At 46.1% G+C, this 24,190-nt stretch overlaps 1 long non-coding RNA gene across 1 annotated transcript; it reads left to right on the top strand.

Moving 5' to 3' along the window:
* The first annotated feature begins 2,176 nt into the window (after window positions 1-2,176).
* LOC117519485 lies at window positions 2,177-23,608 on the top strand. The gene is made up of 3 exons (XR_004563302.1): window positions 2,177-2,290; window positions 9,264-9,271; window positions 23,598-23,608. It is a non-coding gene; the product is annotated as an uncharacterized LOC117519485 (long non-coding RNA).
* The last annotated feature ends 582 nt before the right edge of the window (window positions 23,609-24,190 follow it).

The following is a 24,190-nucleotide window of genomic DNA, read 5'->3' as shown; positions in this document are numbered from 1 at the left end:
CAACTTCTCCATTTTTGTATTATGGACAGCTATGTATCGCTTCATGGCAACGATGCAATCATTTAACAGATATTTCACACACATGAAGCCTGCCTGTTGCCATGGCTAAACAAAAGCTGATAGGGCTACCAACAATCAATAACATCCTCTGCTAGCCTACTGCTGAATCAAAGATAAGGTTGGCAAAGTGTAAAGCTCTCAGAGAAATGACAAATGTGAAGCAACAAGTTACACTTTAGCCTGGAGGCCATCATTTCATACAGTTGAGGTAATTACACGATCACAGCTTCATAAAATGTCCTGCTTACACACGCAGTGCTAGGTCTTCCCCTGGGCAGCTCTACTTTTTAAGTATCGAAATGAGGGTTATGTTATGTACATAGGTTGAGGTCTGAGTATTTTCTCTGACACTTTTGTGTCAGTGGGGGTTGGACAGCTCTGCTGTTTGCACAGTTAAGTCATATCTTATCGAACTTCAGGGGCCACATGTCTTTCTCTAAAAATTACAACATTCTGGTGAGGTGTCCTTGGCAGGTCGCTCTAAACCCTTGGTCACAGTGGTTACAAGAGACAGAGGCAAAGTGACAAGCTGCCATTCATTTTCAATCAAAGTGGACATTTTACAACAAGAAATGCAAAAGTAGTCACTATGCCGCCAGCTAGGTGGAGACAAAATAGAAAAGGTTATTTTATGGAAATACTCAGTGATGCAACAAGACAACTGCCAATCCAAGTGAAGGCAGCGTTTCAGAAACGTGAGGTATGTTAAGTGATTGCTCAAAAAAAGAAAAAAAAATGAAGATGGTGGAATACACTCCCAGACACCTGCATTTCTGTATAAATGTGTTTAGCTTTTCTTTTTTTATTTGTTTCCCTTATATTTTCAAATCTTAAACACTTCTAAATCCGAAATCCCTGTTTTGGTAGACAAATCATTCCACTAAGGTGATTTACAAAACATCTGACCCTAACCAGACATTAGTAAGCTAATGATCAGTACAGGAGTGTCACAGTGACACAGGCTTTGCTGAAATAAATCAATCCAACTTGAGATCTATAAAGCAGTCGATCATGAGGGGAAAAGGTCATAGTGACAGTGTTGAGTTCCCCATCCTTCATTATCTTTAATTATATAACACCTGAATAGATCCTTGTCGTTTGATTGGTGGTTTGTATGTTTTTGTTATTTATTATTTAAAAGGGCCAGTACATATTAATGAATATATACAATATGTAAATATGTCAAATTTTAGCCGTAGGCTCATTTCCAGCTGTAGTCCCTGACAGGCTGATGTAAAAATGAACATGAACAATAAAAGCACACAGAAGTCACAGAAACTTACAATACTACAAAATACAGTACATAGGGGTCACTAACTACTACAGCAACAAGACACAAGACTGGACAAGAGACAGGAGACGAGGACAAAAAGAACCAAGAAGAACTAGAAAGGACAAGCGGTTCTCTTACAAAAACTCAGTCAAAGGAGGGCGCACAGATCCAAAAAACTACAAAATCACTAGAATTATAATACAATTTGAATAAGTTAATTCATTTAGAACTCTAATTTCATGCATTTGTATATTTTAAAAACAATAACTTATAAAGTACTGTGGTGCATTGTACATTTCCCTATGGTTCTTCTTAGTTTCTACAATTGAATTCATGATGTTCACCTTTTTTATTTGATCTGAGCCACTATTTTAAGTGACTTTTCAAAGCTTTAAAGCTTGGGGCCTCCCTCACTGTAGTTGGCAAAGCGCTCCATTGGACACTGAGTTTGTAGGACAGGACATTTTGTGCAAAAGCTGTTTTTCTCACAGACAACTTGCAGTCGCCTCCTAGCCCTGGTGACCGACAGACCAGTTGTTAAATATTTTATATAGTTTGTGCGAGGTGAAGGAGCCAACCCATGTAAGGTTTTGTATATTAAACAAGCACTTTTAAATTTTATAAAAAATTTCAAAGCTAAATAGGTAATGCTGCAGTTACACATAGGCAGGATGTGTTACGACTGAGAACAATTTTGGATTGGATTGGACTTCGATTTAAAGTTTGTGTTGGACTGTTTGGAACCTGTTGACATCAAAGGTCCAGTGACACACACCAAAATGTAAGTCCTTTTTCTCTTGTTTATAAATTAATAAAATATCAAATGACAACAATCTATTTTGGCTGTTATATAAAACAAATAATGAATTTTTTTTATTTGTTCAATGGAAAGCCTGTTTCATTCGGTGAAAGATTCTTACCACTGAACTCATAAACATTCATTATTTGTATAACACTGTGCATAGTAACGGCAAGCTTTTTTTTACTAATGAGTAATCTAACACATTAATATTTCCAATTCAGTTATCAGATTAAAGTTACTTCTCCAAGTCACTGTGTGGTAGCGTTTGCTGCTGTGAGCTGTTTATTTGCTGTTTTGTGCAGCAGCTCCGAGTTGAAAAAACAGTTGTCGTCTCTCAAAGCGCCATGACGGCAGCACACCTACCCTGAGCTTTAGAAAGAACATTTTTACACTTGTCCTTTAAAACTCTGTGCCGCTCTGTGAGTGTCGCTAAAAACAGCTGAAGACCGCCAACGCGTTATCAACAACTACTAATGATTTTTTCCCACCCAAATGTGCCTAAAGTCTCTTTCTGCAGATGACATGACATAAAAAATGCTTATAAAGTTTTCTTACCAGTAAATCTGTCCGTGCTTCATGCGTAAATACAAGTTATCCAGTCTTTCTGCTCAGATGGCAAACCAGGGGCAAATCCGGATGGAAAGGGGTCATGGGGAGGGAGGGATGTGGCCCCCCAAAACACCCCTAGATTAAAGGTCCACTTTTGAAGACTTTTTTCATACTTCTACTAATACTACTTACAATAACAATAATTTCAACAACTAAAATGTTCAGAAAGAATTTATATGTTACAAAAATGGTAGAAAGAATTTAATTGTTTCATTTCTAAACAATGTAGATTATAAATTGTAAATTTTACCAATGCACTGCTGTCAACAGTTAAATATGATGTCAAAAAAGATGTCTTGATTTTATTTTTTATAAAACAAGTATTGATGCTCACTGAAGTTAAGAAAGGCTGACTTTATTTCATGTTTTACAAAAACTTTTTTTTTCAGGAAACAGCATTTAAGTTCAACTTAAAATGTCAGGACATACATTGTTTATTTTACTATTAAAATGCACTTCCAATAAAGTAAGGTTATCATTTGCATGTTGAGGTGGCAGGGGGGTGCCGTCAGCAGCTGCTGAACGTAACTAATAAAGATTTGCAAATCCTCTTCAACCTATATTCAATTGAATATACCACAAAGACAAGATATTTCATGTTCAAACTGATAAACTTGATTGTTTTTGTGCAAATATTTGCTCATTTTGAAATGGATGCCTGCAACACGTTTCAAAAAAGCTGGGACAGTGGTATGTTTACATCACCTTAACTTCTAACAACACTCAAAAAGCATTTGGGAACTGAGGACACTAACTGTAAGTGTCATGATCGAGTATAAAAGGAGCATCCCAAAAAGTCTCAGCTATTCACAAGCAAAGATGGGGTTAGGATCACCATTTTGTGAACTGCATGAAAAAATAGTCCAGCAGTTTAAGAACAATGTTTCTCAATGTTCAATTGCAAGGAATTTAGGGATTCCATCATCTATAGTCCATAATATAATCAGAAGATTCAGAGAATCTGTAGAACTTTCTACACTTAAACGGCAAGGCCAAAACCAACATTGAATCCCTGTGACCTTTGATCCCTCAGGTGGCACTGCATTAAAAACTGACATCGTGTAAAGGATCTTACCACATGAGATCAGGAACACTTCAGAAAACCATTGTCAGTTAACACGGTTTGTCGCGACAAGTGCAAGTTAAAACTCTACCATGCAAAGCGAAAGTCATACATCAACAACATCCAGAAACACTGCTGTCTTCTCTGAGCTCATTTGAAATGGACAGACGCAAAGTGAAAAGTGTGCTGTGGTCTGATGAGTCCACATTTCATATTGTTTTTGGAAATCATGTGCGTTGTGTCCTACCGGACAAAAGAGGAAAAAGGCCATCCAGATTGTTATCAGCGCAAAGTTCAAAAGCCAGCATCTGTAATGGTATGGGGGTGTGTTAGTGCCCATGGCATGGGCAACTTACACATCTGTGATGGCACCATCAATGCTGAAAGGTACATCCAGGTTTTGGAGCAACACATGCTGCCATCCAAGCAACGTCTTTTTCAGGGATGTCACTGCTTATTTTAGCCAGACAATGCCAAGCCACATTCTGCATGTGTTACAACAGCATGGCTTCCTAGTAAAAGAGTGCAGGTACTAGACTGGCCTGCCTGCAATCCAGACCTGTCACCCATTGAAAATGTGTGACACATTATGAAGCGCAAAATACCACAACGGAGACCCTGGCTGGTTGAACAACTGAAGTCGTACATCAAGCAAGAATGGGAAAGAATTCCACCTACAAAACTTCAACAATTAGTGTCCTCAGTTCCCAAATGCTTATTGAGTGTTGTTAGAAGGATAGGTGATGTAACACAGTGGTAAACATACCACTGTCCCAGCATTTTTGAAATGTGTTGCAGGCATGCATTTCAAAATGAGCAAATATTTGCACAAAAACAATAAAGTTTATCAGTTTGACCATTAAATACCTCGTCTTTGTGGTGTATTCAATTGAATATAGGTTGAAGAGGATTTGCAAATCATTGTATTCTGTTTTTATTTACATTTTACACAACATCCAGCTGTAGCAAGAAGCCTGCATTCACCATTCAACCTCCTACGTTGGCATAAAATTTCTTTAATGGAGAACCCAGCACAGCTCAAGTTCTGAAATATATCGAAGTGTCAAAAGGAGACTTTCCTGAGGCTAACACAGGATGGCCAGGAGTCATAAAACTGCCCCTACCAGGATTTAAGACTCCACAAAGTGCATTCTTTACCAAGGGTTTGAGCTCCGTATCAGCTCCCAAAGCCAGATGGTGAACACCTCCTTTTCATCTAAAAACAGACTGCTGTGTGGGCCGCCCGAAGAGGAGGTACTGCTGGCCAACACCAGAGGGCGCTCTGCCTGTAGACGGGCTTCAGGCACCAGAGAGCGCAGTTTGCCGCCAAGAGCTACAAGGACCCTGACAGCTGTCACTCATCATCTCATCTAGCCATCCATAAAAGTCTGGAGAAGACACCACACCCCTGCTGAGAAATCATCTGAGGTACTCAGGTAAAACTCTCAGCCGTCTTTGTGTCTTGTTCAGCTAAGCTTATTGTTGCAACGTACTTTGCTGCTAAGCTCGAAAAGCTGTAATCTATATTCTGAGTTTGCAGATGTATCTCAGTACACTTGCAGCTGGTCAGGAGGAGTTGGCATTCCCGCTCCTCAGCTGTTAAGTGTGATTTGGGATCTGCACGACTGTGGATATTGTGAGAGTGGGAGTACCCAATCTGACAGCTGGAGACGGTGGCCACCTGGTGACTCGGTACTTGGCGGCTCCGGCGTGTTCCAGATCCGTTGGCGGTGGAAATCGTGTGGGTCCCAACTCCTATCTGGACATTCGTCTCCTATCCTCGAGCCTGCCCACACATCACCAACTGTGTAAATTGACTGTAGTATTGAATTGTATCTGTATCCGTTGTGCACATTTCACAACATTAAAAGTGTTACTCTTTATTTCCATTGACCGTTCATTTACGCCCCCTGTTGTGGGTCCATGTCATTACACTTCACACAACAGGATTTCTCGGCCAACGTCATGGATCCTGACAGAGGCCAGCAGGAGGCGTACTAGGTGAGCTGCAGCAAATCCTAACCGCCTTCACTGCTCGGTTGGACTTGGTAACCGAGCAGAACTTTATCCTCAATCGGAGGATGGAGGCTCTCACCGCTCAGGTGGAAGCGCATGCGCAGGGCGCTGCTGCGGCACCTCCTCCTGCTGCCCGAGTGCCAGATACAGATATTCCAGTGGCCGTTCAACGGACCCCCCCGTCCCCTGAAGCATACATAAGTCCTCCTGAGCCGTATGGAGGCTGTGTCAAGACGTGCGGTGACTTTTTAATGCAGTGTTCGCTCGTCTTTTCACAGCATCCGGTCATGTACGCGTCTGACGCTAGCAAGGTGGCTTATGTGGTGAATCTGCTTCGAGGAGAGGCACGCGCCTGGGCTATGGCGCTTTGGGAGCAGAACTCACGGCTCCTTACTACATACACTGGGTTTGTGCAGGAGTTCAAACAAGTGTTTGATCACCCCAGTAGAGGCGAGACCACCTCGAACGTGCTGCTGTCGATGAGACAGGGGTGTCGGAGTGCAGCCGAATATGCAGTCGACTTCCGCATTGCGGCAGCGAGGTCCGGCTGGAATAACGTTGCGCTCCGTGCCGCCTTCGTAAGTGGACTGTCTCCGGTCCTGAAGGAGCATTTGCTGGCGAAGGATGAGCCGCGGGATTTAGATGGGCTTATTGATCTCGTTATACGGCTAGACAACCGACTAGAAGAACATCGCCGGGAGTGAGGCCAGGGGCGTGGCCGTGCACGAGCCGTCCCTCTTCCTTCCGGGTCCGAACGGATGTTGTCGTCCCCCCGCTCCACTGCCAGAGCCCTCCGTGAGGTGACAGCTCCTCCTGCTGACGAAGCTATGGACACGAGCAGAGCTAAAGTAAAATCAGAAGACAGACAACGGAGGCTGGCCCGTGGGGAGTGTTTTTTTCTGCGGCTCGAGTGAGCACATACAGAGAAATTGCCCCAAACGGTCAAACTTCAACGCCCGCCCTTAGAGACTGGGCTAAGGGTGGGCCCTAACACCCACGAGGGGAAATCCCGCAAATCTGCACGAATCACAGTTACGATCCTAAGTGGGGATCTAACCCTTCATGCCCCAGCACTGGTGGACACGGGGTCGGAGGGGAATCTGCTGGATAGCAGATGGGCAAAGGAGGTTGGGCTCCCTCTGGTGGCCTTACCGTCACCATTGTCGGTACAGGCACTAGATGGCACCCTACTTCCACTAATTACACATCAGACACAGCCAGTGACAATGGTTGTGTCTGGAAATCACAGGGAGGAGATTGTGTTTTATGTAACACCTTCTACCTTCCGAGTGATTCTGGGTTTTCCATGGGTGTTAAAACACAATCCCCGGATTGATTGGCCGTCTGGGGTTGTGACGCAGTGGAGCGAATCCTGCCACCGGGAGTGTTTAGGATCCTCGGTTCCACCCGGTGTGACAGCTAAGGAGGAGGTTTTAGTCCCCCCCAATCTGGCGGCGGTGCCAGCTGAGTACCATGATCTTGCTGACGTCTTCAGCAAAGATCTGGCACTCACGTTGACCTCGCACCGTCCGTATGATTGTGCCATTGATTTGATACCGGGCACTGAGTACCCGTCCAGCAGGCTGTACAACCTCTCACGTCCGGAACGCGAATCAATGGAGACTTACATCCGGGACTCGTTAGCTGCCGGGTTGATCCGGAACTCCACCTCCCCGATGGGTGCTGGTTTCTTTTTTGTGGGCAAGAAGGACGGCGGACTCCGTCCATGCATTGATTACAGAGGGCTGAACGAGATCACGGTTCGCAACCGATACCCGTTACCCCTACTGGATTCGGTGTTCACGCCCCTGCATGGAGCCCAAATTTTCACAAAGTTGCATCTTAGAAATGCGTATCACCTGGTTCGGATCCGGAAGGGAGACGAGTGGAAGACGGCATTTAACACCCCGTTAGGTCATTTTGAGTACCTGGTCATGCCGTTCGGTCTCACCAATGCGCCCGCGACGTTCCAAGCCTTGGTTAATGACGTCTTGCGGGACTTCCTGCATCGGTTCGTCTTCGTGTATCTGGACGATATTCTCATCTTCTCCCCGGATCCTGAGACCCATGTCAAGCATGTACGTCAGGTCCTGCAGTGGTTGTTGGAGAACCAGCTGTTTGTGAAGGGCGAGAAGTGCGAGTTCTTTGTCCTTCCTGGGATTTATAATCTCCTCCAACTCCGTCGCCCCTGATCTGGCCAAGGTTGCGGCGGTGAGAGATTGGCCCCAACCAACAAGCCATAGGAAGCTGCAACAGTTCCTCGGTTTTGCAAACTTCTATCAGAGGTTCATTAAGGGCTACAGTCAGGTTGTTGGCCCCTTGACAGCCCTGACCTCCACTAAAGTCCCCTTCACCTGGTCGGATCGGTGCGAAGCCGCGTTCAAGGAGTTGAAACATCGGTTCTCGACTGCACCAGTTCTGGTGCAGCCTAACCCTGATCGCCAGTTTATTGTCGAAGTGGATGCCTCTGACTCAGGGATAGGAGCCGTGCTGTCCCAGAGTGGGGAGTCCGATAAGGTACTCCATCCTTGTGCCTACTATTTCCGCAGGTTGACCCCGGCTGAAAGGAACTATGACGTCAGCAATCGGGAACTTCTGGCGGTGAAAGAGGCTCTTGAGGAGTGGAGACACCTTCTGGAGGGAGCCACGGTTCCCTTCACGGTTTTCATGGACCATCGGAACCTGGAATACATCCAGACCGCCATGCGTCTGAACTCCAGGCAAGCCCGTTAGTCACTGTTCTTTGGTCGGTTTGACTTCCAGATCACGTATCACCCCGGGACTAAAAACCAACGGTCCGATGCACTGTCCCGGGTGCATGAAGAGGAAGTCAGGCCAGAGCTGTCGGATCCACCAGACACCATCATCCCCGAGTCCACTCTCGTCGCAACCCTCACCTGGGACGTGGAGAAGACCGTCCGGGAGGCCCTGACACGACACCTGGACCCCGGAGATGGACCTAAGAACTGGCTGTACGTCCCACCAGAGGCCAGGGCTGCGGTCTTGGACTTCTGTCATGGTTCAAAGCTCTCCTGTCACCCAGGGGTGCGTAGAACCGTGGCAGTGGTCCGGCAGCGCTTCTGGTGGGCATCGATGGAGACCGACGTCCGGGAGTACGTCCAGGCCTGCACCACCTGTGCCAGGGGCAAGGCTGATCATAAGAAGGCCCAAGGACTCCTCCAGCCGCTGCCGGTGCCTCGTCGCCCCTGGTCCCACATAGGCCTGTACTTCGTCACGGGTCTCCCTGCTTCCCAGGGTATGACGACCATCCTTACGATAGTGGACCGCTTCTCCAAGGCGGCCCACTTCGTGGCCCTCCCGAAGCTCCCGACGGCCCAGGAGACTGCAGACCTCCTGGTCCACCATGTCATGCGTCTGCATGGTATCCCCATGAATGTAGTCTCGGATCATGGTCCCCAGTTCTCCTCGCAAGTCTGGAGGAGTTTCTGTAGGGAACTGGGGGCCACCATGAGCCTCTCGTCCGGGTACCACCCTCAAACCAATGGGCAGGCAGAGCAGATGAACCAAGACCTGGAGCAGACTCTGCAGTGTGTCACCTCCACACACCCGACGGACTGGAGTCAACACCTGGCCTGGAGTTGAGGTCCAGGCCCACCTCAGGAGATGCCGTCGGGTATGGCGCACTGTCCGCTCTGCCCTTCTGACAGCCCGGACGAGGGCTAAGGACCATGCAGACCGCCGGCGTTCCCCGGCCCCTGCATACCAGCCCGGGCAGGAGGTTTGGCTGTCAACTAAGGACATCCCTCTGCAGGTGGACTCCCATAAACTGAAGGACAGATACGTCGGACCTTTTCCTATCATCAAAGTCCTCAGTCCAGCCGCAGTGAAGCTGCGGCTGCCAGCTTCACTGCAGATTCATCCAGTCTTTCACGTGTCCCGGATTAAACCGTATCACACCTCCACCCTCTGTGCTCCCGGACCAGCGCCGCCTCCTGCCCGGATCATCAATGGTGAGCCTGCATGGACCATCCGCAGGCTTCTGGACGTCCGTCGACGGGGCCGGGGGTTCCAGTATCTGGTGGACTGGGAGGGGTACGGACCCGAAGAACGCTCCTGGGTGAAGCGGAGCTTCATTCTGGACCTGGCCCTCCTGACCGACTTCTACGCCTGACACCCCAACAAGCCTGGTCGGGCGCCAGGAGGAGGTACTGCTGGCCAACACCAGAGGGCGCTCTGCCTGTAGACGGGCTTCAGGCACCAAAGGGCGCAGTTCACCGCCAGGAGCTACAAGGACCCTGACAGCTGTCACTCATCATCTCATCTAGCCATCCATAAAAGCCTGGAGAAGACAACACACCCCTGCCGAGAAATCATCTGAGGTACTCAGGTAAAACTCTCAGCTGTCTTTGTGTCTTGTTCAGCTAAGCTTATTGTTGCAATGTACTTTGCTGCTAAGCTCGAAAAGCTGTAATCTATATTCTGAGTTTGCAGACGTATCTCAGTACACTTGCAGCTGATCAGGAGGAGTTGGCGTTCCCGCTCCTCAGCTGTTAAGTGTGATTTGGGATCTGCACGACTGTGGATATTGTGAGAGTGGGAGTACCCGATCTGACAGCTGGAGACGGTGGCCACCTGGTGACTCGGGACTTGGCGGCTCAGATTGATGGATTTCACATTTTATGATGAAATCCAAAAACCAGCCTCTTTCAGTCCGTGGAACAAGAGTGACCCCTTTTGGGCAAATTGTTGAAGGACATGTGCCCAGTTCGTGAATGTGATAAAGGGAAGATTACATTTTAAAAGTGGTACAAGTGTTTGTTGTAACAAGAAAAAAAGGTTTAAAAGAAAAAAGAAACTAACATGTGATCATTTAACCTCACACATGGAATTTAGATATCCTATATTTTTGCTCTGATCATAGATTGTAGAAAGTTATCAAATGTGTGTTTTTCCATATAAGGTTGTTGTGTGGTAATTCTACGGAAATTGTTTACAAGAGTTTTGTAATTCAGGACTTGCTTGGTTTTAAGCGGGAATTTGAGAAATGGACACAAATTTATTATAAAACTAGACAAAGAAATGCAGAGAAAAACTACAGGACCCAGAATTCATGGGGTGGAGCTTTTAACCCTTTGAAAGCATGCACCCCAGGGAACTCGCTCTCTTACACTCTTACGCTCTCTTCTCCTCCGACACTTTTCTCTTATGCCTCTTACGCTTGGGTCTGGAGATGCCGCCTCAGTCGTCCAAAACTTTACGACCCTTTGTTCTTGCAACCACGTGTTGTTGAATTGATTTCTTGTCTGTGCGCACAACAAGAAATTACTTTTTCCTTTTCTACAGATAACTTTTACCCAAACTTTTATAAAGTTAAACGCGCAGGAGCAGTTAACTTCCTTTAATGATTTTTCAAATTAAAACCTTTTTCTTCTTGAACTCCAAATTCATCTCATGAACATTTTTCTTACAAAGTCAACTATTTTTGTATTGAGTTTTTGATTTGACCGGGCTTCCAAAGACGACGACGAAAGACGAATTTTTGTTTTTGGCGAATAGACAATAAAGACACTCAAACCTTTATTCTGATGATTCCAGACGACAAGCGCTGCAGAGATAAAAACATCCAGGTCAGCTGAGCTGCGACAGCAATCAAAGCTCCGTCAAAGTCACAGTTTAACAACAAATTGCCCTTGGTAACCAACAGAACCGGGCACGGTGACCAGCAGAGTCTCTTTGCCAAGGTACCTGAAGCAGTTGCGCAACTGTGTAGATGAGACGGCTCCCAGCATCTGACCTCACAGTGATCCTATCTGCATGGCGTATCCAAGTAAGACCTGGGTTTTGTGTATCAGAAATAAGCAGAGTGGCTTTATTTAATTCTATTCCCTGTCATTATCAATACCTTACGTTAATAAATACCAAAGTAAATCCCCTGCTGATTAGGACGGAATTCATTCTTATACTCCCACAACTAAATCAAATTACATAAACGTCATATAGCAGTTGTTCAGTGGACTCCGTCATCATCAAATTGCTTACTGTGATAACTCCTGACTGAATTGAATAAATGTTTTAAACATATGAAGTTGTCTGTGATTTGTGTGGATTTACAGAGGAATCAGACCTGACCTGTAGAACTTACTCCTGTAAGATTAGAGACTGATTTAATATTTCCTATTGACTGACCCTAAAATCACTGATATTATAACCTTGTTATAATATCATTCAGTCATAGGTGGTGCCCCCATTATTCCAGGTAAAATTATCCACAAGTGATAATTTCAAAGTATCCTAAAACACATCTTCCCGCTACAGTTTTATTGTTGACCTGTGGTCTGAACCTCTGTGTGATCATATAAAACACAGTCAGTTAAGCTAGAAGCGTATAGAGCAACTTAATCTCTCTCCCTTCTTCTGAACTCTGTGTGTGTGTGTGTGTGTGTGTGTGTGTGTGTGTGTGTGTGTGTGTGTGTGTGTGTGTGTGTGTGTGTGTGTGTGTGTGTGTGTGTGTGTGTGTGTGTGTGTGTGTGTGTGTGTGTGTGTGGAAAAAAGCTGTATTCCTAACCCATGAGAAATTCATGTTTAACGTGAGGCCTCGGTGACTGTTAAATTCTGCGAGTTTCCAGGTTTAAACTGTTCACCAGAATACATATTACAGAATTTGCGAGATTCCAAATTGTGTGGTCACTGTATTTGTGACTCCAAGGGATTTGTTCAAAGTAGCTAATTGACTAGTCACAAACCTTGTGAGTCAATCAGCACATTGTGCTGTGATCTTTCAGCCATGATTTGCGTGAGCTAAGATTCTGATGTTATACTGAGCCTATAGTCCAGAAAAGGATTGCCAGTGAATTTTCTCATCAAGAAACGCCATGATCAAAGCTTGATTGAGAGAAAAGGGAGGGGGGGCCTCCATGTCCACCATCTTGTGTTTTAAGGTGCTGCATTGTTCAAAAGGACTGCCATGTCCTCGATTTTGATAAGCAAGCACGTTTAAGAATTTATTGTTGTTGGAGTGAAAGTTTGAAGCAGAGGCGTTGCCTGCTTCAAACCCCCTCTGTGTGCGATTTACGTCACAACGCTATCAGCAGCATGACGCACCAACGTCAACACGCGTTACGTCATATGCTTGACGTAAACAGCTGCCATCTTGGTGCACCCGTTCAGAGCTGCATAGCTAGTCACAAGCTGTGTTGAAAATCATCATGATTTGTCTCCTTAAGTATTAATTGGTGAACCAAGCTGCTTTTAACAGTCACTAACTGCACAAAACCTGCATGTTATTCATTCCGTCTAATTTCATTCAATCAATCTCAGTTGTCTTTGCTACACTCAACAGTACTAGCCTGCTAATATAGCGCTAACACGCACTAGCAGCTTCTACAGCCGTGCTAACAGACTTTAACCCAGACTGAACACTAATCAGCCATCGGAAAGCCAGAGGCAATAGTGCGCTAACAGGCCGTTAGCTGCTTTCAACCGCCAAGGCTCTGACAATCGAATTAACCCAGGTGCTAATCACCACAGCTAAAGTGCCTAACCAGTTAGCCTAGCTAGCCTAATAGCATGCTATAGTAACTGGATAGCCTGCTGACTGCTGGTAGCTAGCTAGAGGACAAGTTTGGACATGTCTATCTCGGCTTTGCTTACCAGTGCTTACCAGTCCAGTAAGTATCAGCGAAATTGTGGAGAGCTGGACATGTCCAAACTTGTCCTCTGACACGCCGAAACGGAGGTGTTCCTTTGTCTCGCTTCCAAAGCGAATCGGTCATGACGCGCGAAGCCTCCGCGAGGCTTTCCATGACAAAATCTCTTGTTAAAAGTGAAATCTGCCAGAAAATGGCTGATGTCCAGCTCTTGTGATAACCAGAGAAAGAGCACACGACGGTCTCGTATCCACAGAGCCATCAGCTCAGAAATGGTCCAGTGGCTTGTGCCGTGTCGTCGCAGCTCGGAGCGTGGTGCGCTGAGTGTCCTTAAAGGGGTCCTTAAAGTTGTACTACCAGACCTTATTCTCTGTGAAGCCCATAAAATTTTCACCGAAAGCCAGATAAATTTTTCGAATAGTTTCCAGGTGCCAGTCTCTAACAGCTTCTGAAAAAATTCTGATGGAAAAAAACTCCAAATCATTCGGCCATTTCCAGACAATGAAAATCCGACAACGGGGCGGGACCACTCCTTCCACAAGGCGTGCTCACAGGCGAATGACGTCACTGACAGGCATGGAAAAACTCACGCATGCGCACAAGGTTTCAAGCTTGTCTGACGTGAAAACATATGAATCAAATCCATATAGTTTAAAAAAAAAATAAAAAGGTACGATACTTTATGGACAGACCTCGTATTTACTCTTATTGTTTTCACAACTAGAGAATGAACTTTATAGTTCCAATCCTATTTAATTAGGATTAATCAGAAAATCATTTAATAAAAATTTAATAAATTTCCACTACCATATTAAAAGAACATCTCGTTTGAGTGATTTCTTTTTAAAGTACAAGTGCTAGAGCTTTACTAAATTGTAACCGATAGCAATTCTAAACAGAGAATACTGGTGTTACATCATGATAACCAAACAAAAGAAAGTTTCCATGTGTGTGTACACAATCCTCCGAATAACACTCCTTTCAAAATTTCCTTTTGCATTCATATGAATTCTCCACTGCTGCCTGCAGCTAACTCACTAATCCAGTTCACACTTCTGCAGCTGGTTCATCTGTAAATACTTTTATTACCGCTCATCTTATTATTTTGTTGTCGATTCTTTGTTGTTTTGTCTCTGGTGTGGGCGCTCTCTTAACCGCCACCCCAGAAAGCCAACATGCCCATGCCCACGCCCAGTGTTGACAAACCAAGTACTTCTACAGACTTGGAAAGACAAAGTGATAGTGACTCAGGTGAGTTTTTAGAAGAGGTACTATCTGACCTAACTGCCGAAATATTGCCTGGCTACTTGCACAACATGCAACAAGTCACACGCAAAGGCGTAGTTGCTGAAATGTCTGAACTCATCAGTCAGACTTTAGGAGCAACTGGGGAAAAGAAACACCTAGCTACAGTGCTTGGCAAGTTAGCCATTGCCACAACCCTGAAGCTTAGGTACGCAGAATCGCTCATGGAGCAATCAGTTCTTTCTCTAAAGAGGCAGAAAGAACAAAACACAGAATTGCACGAGGAGAATAAACTCCTGAAACAGCAATTAGAAGAAGCACAACAGTCCTTGACCCTTGCTGAGAAAAACTTGGAAGATCTGAAGGCTTCCCTAGATCAGTCCCCTGAATCAGATACCGCATCTGACAAAGGACCAGAAGAAAAGGCCTTACTCCTAAAAGAAACCCTTCAGGAATGTGACCATGAAATTGGGGAGTTACAAAATGAACTTAGTTCCGCACGTCGGGAACAAAAAGAAGCTCATGATTTACTCTAACAGGTATACATCAAGCTTAAAACTTTCAAGAGTCATGCTATTTTGGCACCTGAAATTAACCAGGTATGGAAGAAGACCTTAATTTGAAAACCTTGTTCCTTGAGAACGTACACCCTACCACGAGTCATCATTTGGGAATCCTGGGAGATCCCAATGAGGCTACCATACAGTACCTGCATGACCTTGCTGTGAAAGGTTTCGCAAAACAAAGTCAAAGAGAGGGTAAATCTGAAGACAAAACCATTCTCAGCCTTGAAGCACCAAGACCTACCCTTGAGCTTGAAGGCACCTCCGAAGGGTCATTTAAACCCCATACCAGCTCTGCCACTACCTCCCCTCGACAGATGAAAACATCTGTCAGAGGCCGACCAAAAGATCAAGGTGGACCACGAGCAAAACCGCAGTGGTCCCAACAGAACCAAAATGACTTTGGAACCAGTGAGGGCTCCGAACCGGGTGAAAATCAGGGTAATAAGTTCAAACCCAGACAGTGGGAGAAGCCCACCACATGGGAAGATCACCCTGATGACAGACAGTACCCAGGTGACCACTCCCAAGGATGGCAGGGTTCAAGACACCCACATCAGGGACCACCTGGGCACAACACTAAAAGTACTTGGACCCAAGACTCCAGAGAAAGAGACTGGTCCAAGCACACAGGTAAGGATGTGGACTCAAGCCTCCACAAAGAAATACGTAAAATCATGAGAGGACCCATGTCCTGAGACATTGTACTTTTCAGCTGGGGACCAAGAACAAAGAGAGACCAAGTCTGGTCCTCCCAGTGCAATCTTGGTAGTCCAGGTCGATCGGGACAAGAGATCACATGCTGATCCAGCTTCTGTTATTCCTGGCCAACCACCTGTATGGAAATTCTTAGGCAATCTCTCTGAGAAGGGGGTTGCAAAGAAATTTTATTTGTCATTAACCTTTGAAAACTCCCTCAGAAATGAGGCTCTTCTGGATACCGCCGCCGATGTCATCTTAATGTCTACCACACTGTTTAAACAACAGCAGGTAGCGGCACGGCAAGCCAACAGGAACCTCAAACTATCGCCGTGTTTGCTGGAGATCCAGCCCTACACGTACAACCCTGCAACTTTGTCCTCAATGGCTCTGGCCAACATCACTCTCGGGCCCCATGAGTCTGGTACACCCTGTGTAGATATCAGCACTCAACACCATTCCTTTCCTCTTAGGAAAAGATTTTCTCAACTGATTTGAACCCCTCATCAATTTCAAATGGTTGAAACTGTGGGCACAGGTCCATCACCCTCTCCCACCTGAGGTGACCCAACCAGCAGAGCCCCAATGTTATGCCATTGATACTCTGATCCCAGATGATATAAAACCCCCATGCAGCATGGTCACAGTGGACATCCTGTCGACTGTAGACCCGCAGAATGCCTCATGGCCCTCAGATGCACTGCTGGCTGAGAAGGACACTTTCCTCTGTAAGCTGTCAGAGGATACGAATGTAATAGAATACTGCCCTCTGGTGGTAGACGGTCTCCATTTGGAAAACACAAACACTGCTGATGTAGCTCTGGCTAATTGGGCCAAAAGATCAGCTATCAGTCAAAGTCTGTTTGACTCATTGAGCAAATCCAATCCGGACATTTTATATGTGGAAAAATCCTTCCGTTTTCCAAAGGACCCTCTACCCCGGACCATACTCAAGGCCACCGGGATCTGCACTCTCAAAACACACTGGAACCGACAAGAATTGAGCCACTCATTCTTAGTTGTTCCAAACCTATCACACTCTGTCTACATAGGAGGTGACCTCCTTGTCAGATTGGAGGTACAGGTTGACAGAGTAAATCAGGTCCTCTGGTCTCTGACCAGAGCACACGATGACCCTGCTTACTCCGATCCGGAGTATCTAAAGTCTGGACAATTGATTCCTGACACATGCCAGGTAGTGAGTGATACCTTCCAACGTGAGAAATGCACCACTCCGCCTCGTGATACGTCCAGGACAACGGCTCCGGTATCCGCAGGTGGTCTTCCAGCCATCCCAGCTTTTCACCAAACTGGGACTGTCGCTCAAAGCCACCCTGCTTCTGAGCCGAAGAAACCGGACAACTTGCTTGGTGGTGCATAATGACACTGGTGAAGACATCCTGATTCCCAAGGCCACCCCACTAGGCTGGTTAATCAGCACTGAATTTCAGGACATTGAGCTGAACATTCCAGTTATTGGTCAAGTCCCTCCATCACTTCTTCCCTTTTCACAACGGGGGGTTGTCTTTTCCAAACTCTCAGGAACAATCACAGTATTTCCAGCGAACATCTCTGAGGAAGACACTGTCGGCAGAGTAGATCTTGACGACCCTGACCATATGGTCCTCCAGACCCTTATGGTCCTCATGGTGGACTCAGAACAAAACAAATGCTGGAGACGAATGATGGAGTGAATGTGAGGCATAACTGTAAAGCGCTTTGAGCGTCTGATGCAGATGGAAAAGTGCAATATAAATGCAGTCCATTTACCATTTATTTGACCATTTACAACACTGAACCAGCTCTGAACCTTAACCAAGGTTCGGATTCTGAGTTTGCATCTCAAGTAGAACAAGTTTTAGCAGCAGCAGATGCTTTAACAAATGATAATGAGCGAGGACGGCTGAGAGATCTACTTTATAAATATCAAGCGTCCTTTGCCAATGGTTCTTTGGATTGTGGACTCACACACATCCACTCCGTGTGCATCCCAACTCCTCCAAATGCACCGCCCACCTTCGTGCGGCATCCTGTTGGCATCCTATGAACCTGTACAGGAAATCATAGATGACCTATTGGGAAAAGGGATCATAAGACCGTGCAACAGCACCTACTCAGCCCCTGTATGGTCGGTAATCAAACCAAATGGTAAGTGGAGACTTGCCATCGATTACCACAATCTCAATCAACAGGTGTCGCTATTTCGATGGCCGATGACTCGGTTAGAGCAGGAACTTCCCAAAGTAAAAGATGCCAGATACTTTTCCACACTTGATGTGGCCTCCGGGTTCTGGACAATCCCTGTCCATGAAGATGATCAACACAAAGCATTTACCTTTGCCAACCGCCAGTACACCTTCACCAGCTGCCCATTTGGCTATGCCAATTCACCTGCAGAAATCAACATTTTGTTGAATAAGGCGTGCCCTGATGCTAACGAGCGAGGCACCCTTATCCATGCTGACGACGTCCTAATGCGAAACCCCACACTAGACACACACTTGGATGAGATAGACCACATTCTGGGCCAACTCACGACTGCTGGTGCGAAAATCTCACTCTCAAAGTGTCAATGGTGTCGGACCAAGGTCAACTATGTGGGCCTCCTTGTCAGGCCAGATGGAGTACAACCACAAATTGGACGAGTCTAGGGCATCACCAATATCAAAACTGAGGATGATTTTACTTCCATGCCTGACTTGAAACAACTGTACAACACTCAAGATAACTTAAAAGTGCTCTGTGGCATCTTGGTCTATGCTTCCGAGGACCTCTCTTCACCTGCATTAATGGTCCCTCGTAACCACCGGGGGGTGATGTTGATGCACAGGCACGATTCAGCATGCGCAGGTCACAGAGGAACGAAAGCACCATATAATGTGATATGACAGGTGGCATATTGGCCAAAAATGTAGAAGGATGTGAGTGATTACATCAAAGGCTACTTGGTCTGTTGCCAATTTCAACCTGTCACAGAGCTCCCTTACAGAAAAGGGGTATTTCCTTCCCTTGGTCAGATCTACAAATTGACTGGGTGGGACCGACCCCTCACAAAGTCGGCAAGAGGAAACAAATATTTCCTCACTGTCACATGTGACTCCACCAAATGGCTGGAATGTCTACTGGGTCCAAATGATACAGCCCTGAGGACAGCCTATTTATTGATGAATCACATCTTCTCATGATTTGGACTACCTATCCGCATAAACTTGGATAGAGGCACCCACTTCACCAGTGAAGTCATGAAACAACTCTCGCAAGTGTTGGGGGTAAACACAAACTTCCGCGTCAGCCACCACCCTCAGTCGCCAGGTCAGGTGGAAAGGGCCAACCGAACTGTGGTGACCATCCTGCGCAAATATGTGGCAACCAACCACAGAGACTGGGATGTGAAACTCATGGCCATCCAGGCGACCCCTCACGAATCAACAGGGTTCTCCCCTTTTCAAATAATGACAGGCTGTCAGATGACACTACCCCTCCACCTGCTGTACCAGCCAGGGGAAGCAAACATTGTGACAGCGTACACGGCTCAACAATACATGACCGACCTGACCAAACATCTGAACGCCACTTTTTCCTTTGCTCAAAAGAACAAAAGCGCAGAAGATCAAAAAACGTGCTATGATCAGAAGGCCTCCCACCATGAAATACAAGTGGGGGACAAGGTGTGGTACTACTTGTTCGGGCAACCCGGCCACAAAACGGGGACGCCACAGTCACTGATAGAACCTAAAAACCACTCATTAAGTTGAGATGACGCAAAGAAGGAATATCGACACCTGCCGCGTCCCAAGCAATTGATCTATCCCGATCGAGACAAATTATCAGAATAATTTTCACTTCCGACAGGACAAATAAAACCACTCAGGTGATCTCACCAACACCGCCGTAGTGGGGGTGAGCCACCAAAAGCGACAGCCTAATGCTCGAATTGAGAATTGTTCAGATAATTAAACTCTGTGCTATAAGCCAGAAAAAAATATCTAATCATTCTAAGACAGATTTCTAACCATGTTTGTTGTGTTTGCCAGGATGACCTGGCTTGTGACCCTGCTGCTCCTTGGTGCAACCATCGCCGACACCTCCTCAGTCCGTGAATTCGGACCAGAATTGGGCATCGTCCTGAAGGACCAGCCTGGCTTATTGATAACGAATTGCCGCTTACACACGCAGAGGGTGTTCGTCAGTCTCAACCCCACTGAAGTGTACAGGGCCAACTTCACCAGCACTTCAGTGAATCTGGTCTCCTGGGCAGGTAGACCAAGTCTGTCCTGAAACATGCTGAGGCAGACATAGTCCACATGCTATGCCAGATGGAGAAGTTCACGGTAACACATGCAGAACTGAGTGGACTCAACAAGCGACAGAAGAGGTTCATTGAGGTCTGCTAATGGCAGCCTCAGCTGTAGGATCCCTCTTCAGTTTTGGTTTATCAGCAGATAACACTGTCACAATGACAGCAGTAAAGAGACACGTTAGCGAGCGAGATTCAAGAGCTAATCCCTGAAATACAAGCTCCTACAGGGAGAAGGTCTCGAGACCATCGGACAAACTGTACGAGACACCGTGGTAATCCTTAACACTCATATCAACGTGCTCAAAAAGACTGTAGGCGTACTTGACCAGCTAACGTCAATGTTGCAGGAAAACTATGCACACACACAGATATTAAGTATGCTCATTGTGGACATGACCAGGGACGTCGGGTCTTCGATTGACAGCCTTGCCGTCGGTAGGATTCCACCCTACATTGTCCCTTTAGCCCTGGTCCACCAACTTCTAGAGTCTGCAACCCATAGCATATTCACGTCACTGCAAGCCCACCTCACATATGTGTTGGGCAGCTCAATTCCAATCTATGTAGATCCAGAGGATCTGGAAATGGCGTTTCTAATTAACTTGCCCATTGTCACCACCGAAAACATCTACAGACTCAAGAGTGTCTTGAACATAGGTCTCTGGGAAGGAGACAATCACCTCAAAATCCACACACCACCTGTGGTGGCTTTCAACGACACTAATCCTGATCTATACTTAGTGCCAAACCTCAAAATGTGCACCATCACTAAGGATATCCATTATCTGTGTCCCAGCAAACCCTTCATTCGGGATGAAACTGCCAGCATCTGCACCGGCATCAAAACCCTTACAGGGGTGAATTGCTGTCCAACAACCATCACGCCATTCCGCCAGGTCACGGACACTCAGGTAGAGATAGTGGGACAATGCTGGCGAGTCAACACCCCTGAAAAATCAGCCCTACTCGTGTACAATCGTCATGACACATCGAATCGCATCGAGCTCCCTCGAAAGACCTTATGGGTCACAGTACCCGAAAACGCCCTGCATCCACATTGGTGAGGTATCCCTCTACCACCTGCATCCCGACCAATATGAAGGAGCCATTGAAGTGTCTGACTTTTATAACCAAACAGCTATCGAACTAGACCAACAAACACTGGAGAAAATCCAGTATGAAGGCTCTCAGGTCATCGACGTGGCCCTGATAGATAAAGTTTTGAAAGAGATTCGAAATCAAGATCTCAGACCATACCAAGCCCTGTCATATGCTTGATCCACTCCTGACACCCTGCTGTTCGTAGCCACAATCGCTGGTTACTTAACTACCCTTGGCTTAGCTCTGTGGGCGCACAGACACACCAATACCCTTCAACACGGTATAACCAGGTCTTCTCAAGCCCTTACCGGGCTAGCCCGAAGGAAAAGACGCACAGCCGAACCGTCCGAAGATGTCAAGGGAAACCCAAATTTAAACTGAGAACTCGAACCCGATCAGGCATCAGAGCTACTGGAGTTGGCTTAGCCAAACTGGTGGCAAAATAATGTAAATAAACAGGCAAATCTGTGATGTGGTATCATAGTCGGACCACTTTCATTATGTAGTAATCTAGCCAAGCCGCTCTGCTAGTCTGACACTAACTCTCCACAGCCTCCCTGCCAGTGGAAGACATCACCCTCCAACCGTCGCAGCCTTCTTCGTCTTGGCGATTCACTGTTGGAGACACAAAGTTGAATCGAGTGGGGGAAGGTAGCAAGAAGCCTGCATTCACCATTCAACCTCCTAAGCTGGCATCAAGCAAAGGTCATAAAATTTCTTTAATGGAGAACCCAGCACAGCTCAAGATCTGGAATATATCTAAGTGTCAAAAGGAGGCTTTCCTGAGGCTAATACAGGATGGCTAGGTGTCATACAACTGCCCCTACCAGGACATAAGACTCACCAGAGTGCATTCTTTACCGAGGGTTTGGGTTCCTTATCAGCTCCCAAAACCAGATGGTGAGCACTTCCTTTTCATCTAAAAACACAGACCCCAGGAAGACATACTTTTCCCCAAAGTCCAAAAACTGTGTCTTTACAGCACAATTCCAATACGTCCATACCACAAAAGAATTGCCATCAACTTGGAGATCACAATACAGTTTTTCTGGTCAAAATCGGCCTCAGATTGATGGATTTCACACATTACACACATCGCCTCTTCCAGTCCGTGGAACAAGAGTGACCCCTTTTGGGCAAATTGGGGAAGGACATGTGTCCAGTTCGTGAATGTTATAAAGTGAAGATTACATTTCAAAAGAGCTTTTAACCCTTTAAAAGCTTGCGCCCTGGGGAACTCGCTCTCTTACGCTCTTACACTCTTATGCTGTCTTCTCTTCCGCCACTTTTCTCCTACGCCTCTTATGCTTTGGTCTGGAGACGCCACCTCAGCCGTCCAAAACTTTACAACCCTTTATTCTTGCAGCCACGTGTTGTTGAATTGATTTCTTGTCTGTGAGCGCAATAAGAAATCACTTTTTCCTTTTCGACAGATAACTTTTACCCAAATTTTTGTAAAGTTAAACACGCAGGAGCAGTTAACTTCCTTGCGCAATAAGAAATCACTTTTTCCTTTTCGACAGATAACTTTTACCCAAATGTTTGTAAAGTTAAACGCGCAGGAGCTTTTAACTTCCTTTGACGATTTTTCAAATTAAAACCTTTTTCTTCTTGAACTCCAAATTCATCTCGTGAACATTTTTCTTACAAAGTCAACTACGAGGTCTGTTAGAAAAGTATCCGACCTTATTATTTTTTTCAAAAAACATATGGATTTGAATCACGTGTGATTGCGTCAGCCAAGCTTGAACCCTCGTGCGCATGCGTGAGTTTTTTCATGCCTGTTGGTTGCTTCATTCGCCTGTGAACAGGCTTTGAGTGAGGTGTGGTCTACCCCTCTCGTCTATGTTTTATTGCGAATAAATGTCTGAACGATTTGGAGCTTTGCTGCATCATTTTTTTTCCAGAAACTGTAAGAGACCTCCAGGTGGACACCGTTCGAAAAATTAATATGGCTTTCAGGGATGATTTTATGGGGATTAAACAGATTACAGGGTGTTACTGCCCCTTTAAGGACAGCCCACAACTGCTGAGAGCGCAGCACGCTCCCAGCGCCGATGGACAGGCTGACACCCCGCACAAACAACCAGATCATTTGCAACGTGAAAGCTTTGTTGATCCGGGACCTCGTCTGACTTTCACAAAAAGACAGAAGATGTGGACATCAGCACTTTTTCTGGCACATTCCACCGTTACAGGAGTTTTTTTTTCATGGAAAAAGAAGCCGATGGACGCACCACGGAGCCGTTCATTACGCAGGACAAAACCACCTCGGTGTTGGTCTCACAGGACGGCTTAAAGGTGGATTTCAGACGGATTCCGGTTGCTTTCCAGTCGTGTGAATATCCGATTGTGATTGTGCATGAGCTGAACATGCCAGAACATGTCCTGTGAGGCTTCATCACGGCGTTTCTTTTCGCCATGCAGCTCTGCTGCGACGCGCAGAATTCCTCCGCCTTTGTTCCTCTTTCCATAACAAAAACTCCTGTAACAGTGAAATGTGCCGTTCATTTCTAAAGTGGACGCTGTCTTGTTCCGGTATGTCCTCTGACTAGCACAGGAATTGTGAAAAGACGTGGACATCAGCACTTTTTCCGGCACATTAAGACAGACGTGCGGAGGAGTTTGGCTTGTCATGGTGCAGCCGCTCGGCGCAAGAAACGCTGTGATGAAGCCTCACAGGACATGTTGGGACTTGTCCAGCTCAAGCTCAATTTCTCGGATATTCACACGACAGAAAAACAACCGGAATCCGTCTGAAAGCCGTCCTGAGAGACCAACACCGAGGTGGTTTTGTACCACGTCAAGAGCGGCACGGTGGCGCGTCCCTCGGCTTCTTTTTCCATGAAAAA

This window comes from Thalassophryne amazonica, chromosome 1, assembly GCF_902500255.1.
Source record: "Thalassophryne amazonica chromosome 1, fThaAma1.1, whole genome shotgun sequence".
Classification (NCBI taxonomy): Eukaryota; Metazoa; Chordata; class Actinopteri; order Batrachoidiformes; family Batrachoididae; genus Thalassophryne; species Thalassophryne amazonica.
This window is presented reverse-complemented; position numbering and strand designations above follow the sequence as displayed.